Genomic DNA, 10,802 nt, shown 5'->3' with positions numbered 1-10,802 from the left:
GTATAAGTGTGTGAAAAAATAGATTAAATGGTGATGATCAATTATGAAAATTTTCAAGTTCAATTATGTTAAGGAAGAAAGTATGTTATGTTGAAAATTCGATTCATATTGCGATTATTGGAAACAAAAAAATCTTACATTGTTGATAAACTAAATTATTCAATCCCCCTTGTTAAACTAAGTAATTGGTAAAATCAAATTTGGAAAGAAAATATACAACCTTTGTTAAAAGTATAGTTTTAAAAAAAAAAAGGACTAGCACCTAGAAAATTATTGGCAAAAAAAAAGTATACTCCCAAGAGCAAAATGCTCTCTAGAATTTGTATGGAGGAGAGATTTAATTCATTATGCAACAGAGTATATTCCATATTGATTCCTTTTAAGAAAATGATTACTAAATTCTTTAAATAAAGGAAAAAGTAAATTTTTGGTGTCAACAAATGCATTAATACAAAAAAAAAATACATACCCTAATGCACTGCTCAATGTGTTACTCTCAACAATAAAACTTTTGGCAATTACTCCTTATAGCTATCCTAGCCTATCATTGGATTATGTTTTTTAATCACCTTCCTGCCATTACAGGCGAGATCTGGTTGATTATGTTAGCATTTAACTCTTGCATCATGAGGGGGCAAGGTACTTGTCTTAGGCTTCAAGTCTAGTCAATTAAAAAATTATGGAACTACACCATCTTAAGTTTCCTCGTCCCCAACCCCCCCCACCTCTCACCTTGCCTTGACTTTCCAAATGGGAAAGTAGGCACTGGAATTATCTACCCACTTGCCACTGTACGTACCATACCTGCGTGGGGATCCATGTCATATCTAAAAACAAAGAATTTTTTTTTTAAAAGCCCCCCCCCCCTTCCTTCACCGTATGCGCTCACCTTCCTTTTAAGCTCAGGGGCAGGGAATAGGGTAGGAAGTGTGTTAGTTCTTTTAAGTTAAGTTTTAGTTAGTTTAAGTTAGCATGTTATTATGTTATTTCAGGGTGTTGTGTTGGGCTATTTTACTTAAGTAAATTTTTTTTTTTTAAATTGCATTAGTTGTTATTTTACTTTTATTTAGAATGGTTAGTTAGTATCAATAGTTTCTTTTTATAATGTAATTTAGTTTAGATTTAAATTAGTTTTGATTTACGGGGGTATTATGAAAGTAAGTTATAAGTAATGTTAGTTTTAAATTTATATTAGTTAAATTAAAGATTAGTTTAATTGTCAGCTTAGCTTAGATATAATTTAGCCTTAGTTTTAATTAAGTAGTCATAATTTTAGATTAGTGTAAAGTAGATTTGTAATGAGTAGGTGTTAACTAATTTTAAATTTAAGGGTGCAACATGCATTAGTATTAGTTTTTTTTTGGAAAATTGATAAATGTGTCCAACTAAAGTATTTTTTTAATTATTAGTAAGGTATTATCTTATATATTATTAGAAATTGTTAGTTGTAGAAAATATTTGATTAGTAGATAGAGTTGATACGTTGATTTCCTATAGACTATAGAGTAAGATGAAGTGGTGATTAAAATAAAGTTTATTTAACTCTATGAAAGATGTTATTTTCAAATTAGTATGTTATCTTTAAACATTTTGAATAATTAGCCTTTATTAATTAACTGACATCCAAATCAATTAGCCAGATTGTTAATTAATAATTCATCTAATAAATGTATTTATCAATTGAAGTTAATAGGACTTGAATTGTTTTTTTTGTAGATTATGTTTTCCATCATCCAAAGGATGTAATAATAAAAGAGTAATTAAAATGAATAAAATGTTAAGTCCTTTGGTTAATTGGAAACTAGTTATTTAAATTAATTAGTTAATTAATTTAGCAATGAACGTATCAACCTTTTTCTTATGGAGGTTTACAACTGAGTCGTAGTTTTTAAAAGTTTGATCAGAGTCTTGTAGTTGCCTCGAATGTAACTTAGGTTTTTAATTGATCTCGTACTTGACATCTTAGTGAATTCAAGGTTAGACCTTTTTTTTTAAAAAAATTGTGTGTGTTTTGCCCTCATTTTTTTGGGCATGACATTAGATAACTATGATTAATTAAAACTACATTAAGCTTCTTTGTGTTAAGAGTTATGACATTTGGAAATGATGTCTAATCATTTTTGTTCACACACAACTAATTGCATATTCTTTTAAGTATTATCACATCTTTTTTATACAACCATAAAGCTATAATGTTTCTTTTATATTTGATTTTCTTTCATATGTTGACCTCTTTGTACAAATATATACATAATTTGATGAACTGTAATTTAATTACAATTGATATCATGTGTTTCTTTATCTCTTGAAATTTGATAGTGTCATGATATTCTATTGTGATCATAAACAATATGTACTATGTAGGATCAGAAGATTGTTGGAAGTCTTAATTGGGAAACTAAGATACCGGGGGTGGGAAGGGGGTGTATCAGGATCTGTAACACTTTTACCCCTGTTAACAATACTTTAGTGTATTCACCACATTTATCATCTCATATCTAATGCATGTATAACATCACTTGTAAAATCAAATTGTTGTAACATGTAGATCTAATCTATCAGTCACATGCATGAAATGTAAAAATATAACACAAATATTATGTTACCCAAAAGCACTCCAAGGTGAAGGTAAAACTAGGGTGGGAATGACACCCACAAATCTTCACTACTATAGTAATAAAGTTAACCTATTAAGGTTACAATGTTTGATCATATCTGATGATCTACCCTGTGAGGCGTATGCCCTATTAAAGGTTGTTAAGACTCTTAGGTCTTACCATGTGAGAGGATGTTACACTTACAACAAAGTAAGGACTCGATTAAGAGATTTACAAATATTTGTTAAGACTACTATGTTAAGAGATTATCCCTCACTCAATTTGTTAAAACAAATACAATACCTGACCCTCAATCTGCTCTTAAAAGCTAGTTTTGGATCTCCTCTATTCAATCTGATTTGATCTATGATTTGATGTAGCTTTACTGTCCTTCAAAGCTTGATAAGGTCACTTCCTGAGTTTTGCAATAACAAAAACTCAACCTTCTTGTCTTCTTTGCAATGTTCGCACTTTCACACTTAATATGCTTTGTGATCGCACAAATAGCTTGCTCACTTCTTCCCACCACATCATCATACATACCAAATAGGGTTTCGACTTCTCTATTTAAAGATTTCTTAAAGAGTTTTGTAGATGCTTCCCTTTTTTGCCCCTTCATCTGATTGGTTGAACACCAATCATAGGGATCTATGATCTACACCATAAAATGTGTAACAACCTCTACAAATATTAAATGTCTTGTCCATGTCAGCCCAAAATGGTTTACCTCAAAGTTTGCATCATTCCTAACTTGAATGACAATTCTACGTTTCTCAACACTTACTGTCTCTGATACTCTACATTCACTATACACACTATTGTTGCTCAATCTTTATTGTGCTCGTCACCTTTTGTGTAACTTGGCATTTGGTTGTATGTTTTTCGTTGCACCAAAAGCTTGAGCTATCAATGAACATCACAAACACCAAACTTACCCAAATCCACGAGAGGTAGTTAAGCCATGTTGCAAACCCTGAAGGAGATGTTAACCAACAAGTCAACAATCTCCTCAACACCAACTGAGGATTCCGCATTGACAGAATTAAGGAGACCTCTTGAGATTCAAACTCGTGACCCTAGGCTCTGATACCAATTGTTCGTATGTTTGTCATTGCGCCAAAATCTCGAGCTATCAACGAACGTCACAAACACCAAACTTACCCAAATCCACGAGAGGCAATTAAGCCATGTTGCAAATCGTGAAGGAGGTGTTGACCACTAAGTCAACAACATCAATATGCTCTGACTACTTGACAATCATTAGGCTTGGCTTATACTAAAAATATTCAATGACCAAAGACTTGTTTGACTCCTATAGAGCTCTACATATACATGTTTATTTACAAGTCTATTGCATGACTCAGCCTATATAGAGTAGCTCGGTCACAATGCTGACTGTCTTACTATGTGTAGTATATGACTAAGTGTTTGACACTAATAGACAACAATAGTTGGAGACACCAACAATCCCCCCCTTTGACATTAGTGGCAAAAACACTTTGTCATGATTACATCATTTCAATGATAATATGAGAACTCCCCCTAAGCCTAACTTAGTTCATATAGAATTACAAAAAAATTATCGAATAAATAAAAAATGAATAGTGAACAATACAACAATACATATATGTACATGACTCTAAGTAGTCTAATTGTTTCAATGTCATACCCTGTTTCTTTTCTAATCTGTAAATTCTGATTCCATTCAAAATATGTAATCATTATTACACTTCATCTCATTTCCCCCTTGTTTTTGTCACTTATGGTTGTTGCTGGGGTTGAATGGTGGAATCAAGCCATATTTTCAATGAATGGTTTGTGAACCTATTGAATCATAGCAAGTGCATGATCCCAAGTGGTTTGGGTTGACTCTAAAATGTGATTCTACAACTCCAATCGAACTGCTAAATCAATCAAACTATCAGCAACTGAAAGATTATGACCTTCTTGAATAAGATCTTGTGTTGACTTCGATTCTTGCTGCATGACCTCCAAATGATACATCAAAATGGATTGGATAGAGATCAGTTTTGACCTGATGTTGCTATTAGTTATCTAAAGCTCAGCCAATTTTCCTTAAGAAATAAGTTATTGTAATGTCTTGAGTTGGATTCAGATGACTTTGAAATAGTGATGCTTGTTTGATGCATGTCAGCTTGAATCCTTTGGATGTTTTTCCTAAAGAACGCTTTTGAATCTTGGCATATCACACAAAATGTTGTACTTTTTGTATAAGTTCCTCTATGTTCTGTACACATCCCTATAATTCAACTTTTTTCTCAGCAATGGTTGTTGAGACTTTCTCCACAACCTTATTCTCAAATTTCTTGCTTGACCAAGCCATCAACTTTTCATTTGCTTCCATGCCTCCAGTATTTATTTGTTCAACTATATGTACAAGCTAGGAAATAATTGGGGCTTGCCCATCAAAATTTTGTATATCAAATGTGTCAACAAGAATGTCCTTTATATCATGCAATACTTGTCTTTTTTGATGCTTTCTTCTCATCTCTTCCTATTTCTTCTTTTTCACCAAAATTTCGTACAACAAAATTGTTTGCTCAAGAGTGAGATTTTCCAAATCCCATTTTGGCATCTCAATAACTTTGTCGAGACTAACTTGAATATATGGAGTATCCTTTATTGCTTTTCCTTTACTTGGTGAGGAAGTGTTGTTGCTCAACATTGCTTTTGGAGTTGGTGAGGGGGTGTCACCACTCAGTCTAACTTGAATATCAGTGCATGAGACAACAATAGTAGCACTCGATACTACTTTATTTTCCTCCTTATTATCCTCAATGTGAGGTCCTGGCACATTTGGTCCTTCTTGACCTTTGGTAGAAATGTCTACACTGGTGTCCTTATTTGATACCTTTCCATCTTGCTTCTCTTTATCTACATATGAAGGCTTCTATTGCTCAACAACTAGAGTGTCAGGGGTGGCAACATGAAGAGGTGAAATGTTGCCTTGCAGACTTGGCACACCTAAACTCACTTCATCACTTTGGTCATCTTGAATTGTCACTGTCTCAATTTCTTTCTCTAATTCCACTCCTTTAATAGATAGACCAAAAATGATTTTCCATAGTAACTCATTTTGTTGGACTACAACTTTAATCTTATTTTGTAAAATCATAAAAATTCTAAACTTAAGAACAAATCAGTTCCTATACTTCTCCAAAATTGTTGCCTTCTACTCCTTTGATAAATCAAGCATAACCTTGGCAATCTGCCTTCTCTAATGTCTTTCTCTATTGTTGATGCCTATTGCCATCTTTTTTCTAGTCTATTGTACAAATCAATAGGAATCTTCTTCTCTACTTCACTAGGAGCCAATTTATTATTTGTTGTCATGTCTATCATGGCCTCCTCAACTTTAATTCTATCAGTATTATCCAATGTATCATATTTGACAAATTTAAAATTGGATATGCCTACAAAGCTCCATAGGTCAGCACATACCTCATCAATGGTCTTTTTTATTCTTGGTACTATGGCAAGTTCATCTAATATTGTTATCTTTGCATCCTCTTCTTCAACTTGTTTCCTCTTGACCAATCTTCTTCTCTTAGGCTAGCTCACAGGGGCTTGTGATGTATTCTTCTTTGCATTAGAGTTTATTGTTTTAATAAACTTAACTACCCCTTTCTTTGTAGAGGGCTCGCTAATCACTACTTCTACCTTGGTCCTTGGTTTGGTCAATGGTGGAGGAGAGAGGGGTGCCACTATTGTTTTCTTTGCAACTTCCTTTGCTTTAGGCTTTAATAGATTTAGCCTTCTTGGTGGGTGGTGTAACAACAACTAGGTCTTTACCCTGATCTCCTTCTATTGCTTCTTCTTCCTCATCACTATTTTCTTTCTCTTCATCTTCTCAAAGACCTTGTGTGAGCTACAAAGGTTCTTTTCCTTGCCTTGTGTGTCTAGTTTTTCCTCTATGTCTTCAATCATCTTCTTTCTTTTCTTTTCCTTAGAAGTTATTTTGATATCAACAATGATTCTTGCCTTAGATTCTTCATAGTTTCCAAAAGGTTTTTCTTCAGTATCAATCTCCTCTTTGAGTAGTGCAATAATATTTGAACTCACAATGTCATATCAATCTCATAATCAAATGTTTTTAGCCATGCCTTCTTTGGCATCACTGCCTGCACAAATGTGTTATATGTGTCCACTAAAAAGAATACATCATTATAGTATTTCATTACCAATTCTTTTGATATTCTCATCCTTGTCTTCATTCTCTATTTGAATTCTTCAAAATATATGTCCATGAAATCTTCAAAGTTTTCTCCTAACTAAGATACGTATTTACTGATTTCCTTGTCACTAGTTTGCCTTGCTCCCAACAATGTTTCCAATACTAGGAAAATATTTATGAACATAAAAGAAAATGCACATGATAAGTATTCCAAACTTACACATTGAATTATTTTCCTTCTTGATGAATATCAGGTTTTTTGCCAATTGAAATTTCTGCAACTTGGCAAGATCATATTCATGATCTTTCACAACAATTTTCCATGCCTGGTCCACTATCATACATAGTACATTGTTCAATCTTCTTGATTGGTAGAATTGTGAAAGATTACTCTCATTGCAAATTCAATTAATGGATCAATGATGTTAGAGATGGACAACCCTCGTCCATTGCACTCAGCCTTTGTGTTTTCCTCAATTTCTTCATGACTCAGGCATCGCATGGTATTTTTCTTGTCTAAGGTTGGATACCCTATAACCTTGTGTATTATCTTCTTTGTAATCTTTGTAGGTCCATTGTCTAGCCATAGTTTCATGTCATGTCCTACTTAGCACCACCTTGATCCATTCTATCTTGAACTTCCTTGGAAAATCTAGAGCACAAGTTAACCCTTTTCTCTCAACAATTTTGAATTCGTCTTTCAAAACTCCTTTGTCACACAATTTTCCATATGCCTCTCAAATCTCATAGTCACCAACTTCTCCAATCTTATGCATGTAACAACTTTGTAGATCATGTATCATAATAAATTTAGGTGGTATCGAGGATAACACACCCATTGAGTCGCCCTTCATTGCAATCTCAGGAATAACATGAAATTTAGGTGGAGGAAAAGTGTCACTCTTCACCACTTGAATGTTGCTTACCTCTATTCCTTGGCTCTTTCCTGTTGATAATGAAGCTTCCATCTTTCTTTGCTAGGGTTTGAGAAACTTCTTTCTTCTGAACAACTCAGCATAACTCAAATCTTTTCTCGATCCAAATTTTGTCTTGAATTCACTAAAAATATCCTTGAAATCTCTTTTGCTAATCGCTCAAATTGCTCTATGCTCTTGAATTCTATATACAAGGTGCAACAAATGTTTTCAATTTTCCACTTTATACTCTTTGTTGCTCAAATTAGGGTCTCCATTAATGTTGTGTACTCTATTTGGTGGAAGCCAGTTGTCTCAATCAATATTGTTCCTGTTGAACTCAATTTCCACTATAAAGCATCTAAAGTACTGGGTCCATATTGCAATGCTCGGTCAATATAGACAATTTTACTATTGTTCGACACTAGCTGTGTAAATGATTCTTTTGCACTAGATATGTTCTTATGCATCTTTCCTTGTGCAGATATGAATTTTAGCACATTTTATGTTAGGAATTGATGTAAGACATATCATTTAAATATACAGTTCCTTGCATACCTTTCTTGATTAGTTTGAGGTGATGTGATTACCTTCTCCATTGGAATGGATGATCTCAATTCCATTCATTCTATTGTTTCGATCTTCTACCTTCTTCTTCCAGGTTTGATTCATCTTCTTCTTTATTTGTTCAATGTCTACTTTGCCTTTACCCTTTGTGTGATTATGATTTGATGCTAATACTTGGGTCCTACAATGTTTTCTTGAATTTCCAAACTTGTGATATTTGGAACATACATTGTTAGGTGCATAATTTGGCCTTCTATTGGTCCAGGGCATTGTCTATGATCTGCATTCATATGCTTTGTATCCATACTTTTAACAATTATAGCAATAACCTTTGAATCTAGATCTAGTAGGTATGTTGTTCATCCTTGATACATTTATGTGTTTGATGTCCTTGCTTCTTGTAGTAAAAACAATAACCAGTAAACTTTGGTTTAGGGTTTTTCATACCAATTTTTCTTCTGTAGATGTGTGTAGTATGACCAATTTTTCCACAATGATAACATGTAGGTTTGCCTTTTGACTTTGCATTTCTCAGTTCTCCACTCTTGGATAATTCTCCTTGCTCGATAAATGAATGTTTCTTTATGTGACTTGATTCAGAAGTGTTAGTACATGATCTCATTAGTTCTTCAAAGTATTTCATTGCTTCATTAGGCTTGCTAAATTTTTCCACAAGTTCTTTCTTAGTCTTTAGTTCATTCCTCAATGAGTCATTCTATGATCTTAGATTTGCTATCTCCATATCCTTTTTGTTTAAATCCTGATTTGCAAGCATTAATTGATTCATCATGTCTAGTTGAGTATTTGTAAGCTTTTGCATATCAGATGTCCTTTCTTCAAGTCTAATTGTCATTTCCCTTTTGTCTTCCTCATTGACAACCTTGTCTTCTTCAGCTTTCTTCTTTTTTTCGGTCACTTCACATAGCCTTGTTGACTAGGTCTCATGTTCCCATTTAAGTCCTCTAACTTCTTAATTCAAGATACTATTCTTTTCTAGTAGATCTGTAATTATTGCATCACTCTCACTTGAATTTCCAATTCCAAATAGTCCTTGAGTATCAACTTCTTCATAATTCAACTCATTTTGTTGAATGGTCAACTCCTTCCTCTTTTTTAGGGATTTCCTTAGTTCTTGTCTTGTTGCCTCAAGTTGTTGCAATATGAGCTAGATGTCAATCACCTGATTATCAATAACTTTTCCCAATTTATAAGCCCCCATTTCCAAGATCTAAACTCCCAATTTGTTAGACTTTTTCAAGAGAACCTTTGCTCTTATATCAATTGTTGGAAGTCTTAATTGGGAAAATAAGATACTGAGGGGGGGGGGGGGGGGGGGGTGAATCCAGGTCTGTAACACTTTGATCTCTTTTAACAACACTTTACTGCATTCACCACATTTACCATCTCATATCTAATGCATGCATAACATAACTTGTAAAATCAAACTATTGTAACATAAGGTTAACTCTAAGAAACCCCCTCCTTGAAAAATATATAAATTTGTGGCAAATCCAGCATTACTTTTGGGGGGGAATTAATTTCTATTGGTGAATTTTTTTTCGATGTCAGTAAAAGTTTAATGTTAGATGTGATTTTTCTTTGACCATTATGAAATTTCATAAAATCAAGGCGATTTTGTCCCTTTTGATACAAAGGGTATATATTGCATATGACAATTTTTCCCATTTATTGGGAAAACATATATATCGCATTAGGCAATTTTTCCTGTTTGTTGAAAAAAAATTGATCAGGCAATTTTTATCATTTATTGGAAAATGTATATATTTGATTAGGCAATTTTTCCTGTCTATTGAAAAAACATATAATGCATTGGCAAATGTGCTAGAAAATGATGTGGCTACTTAATGAATCAATGAGTAGAAAGTGATGTTTCTATAGGATGACACGTATGTGGAATGTCCTATTGCATTTATGGCATAGTAGAATCTGGTTGAAAAACATTCTTTAAATTGTAGATATCCTACTAAGTGGCTGCCATTATTAAAAAAGTAGTTGGTTGCCAAAAATGGAACTTCTTATGGAAGAGGGATCGCCAAATGAAAATCCAAGCCCTATTGTCAACCTAGATTTGACTGTGGAGGAGGATGAGGAATAAAGTGATCTTACTACTAGGCTTATTGTAGCTTCACACGTTCTCTCTGCTAATCTTGGGGATGCCATCAAAGAGCTTGAAAAGGAGTAGGAAAAGGTAGACCTCTGAGTGATGTTTGTTGAAATGGGTCTCAACCCTACTAATTTTTTAAAATAAATTGCAAATGTGGTGGAATGATAAAATTGGAACTTCAATAGTTTTGGGATGTTTTGAAAGATAAAAGAAGTGTTACATGAAGAATCGTCAGTTTAATTAGGGTTTATTTTGTAAAACATATTATTGAAAGTGTATGAATTTAAAATGTAATGGTTTGAAGCTTCGTCACTTCTCTTTTTGAGGGAAACCTCAACCATTATTGGTATTATATATATGAAGATGAAATCTAAAGTAGACACAAAGAATATAATGTAAAGTAA

This window comes from Cupressus sempervirens, chromosome 7 (assembly GCF_028749045.1).
Source record: "Cupressus sempervirens isolate cs-2001-9-10 chromosome 7, ASM2874904v1, whole genome shotgun sequence".
In the NCBI taxonomy this organism is placed as follows: Eukaryota; Viridiplantae; Streptophyta; class Pinopsida; order Cupressales; family Cupressaceae; genus Cupressus; species Cupressus sempervirens.
Note: the sequence above shows the minus strand (reverse complement) of the source record.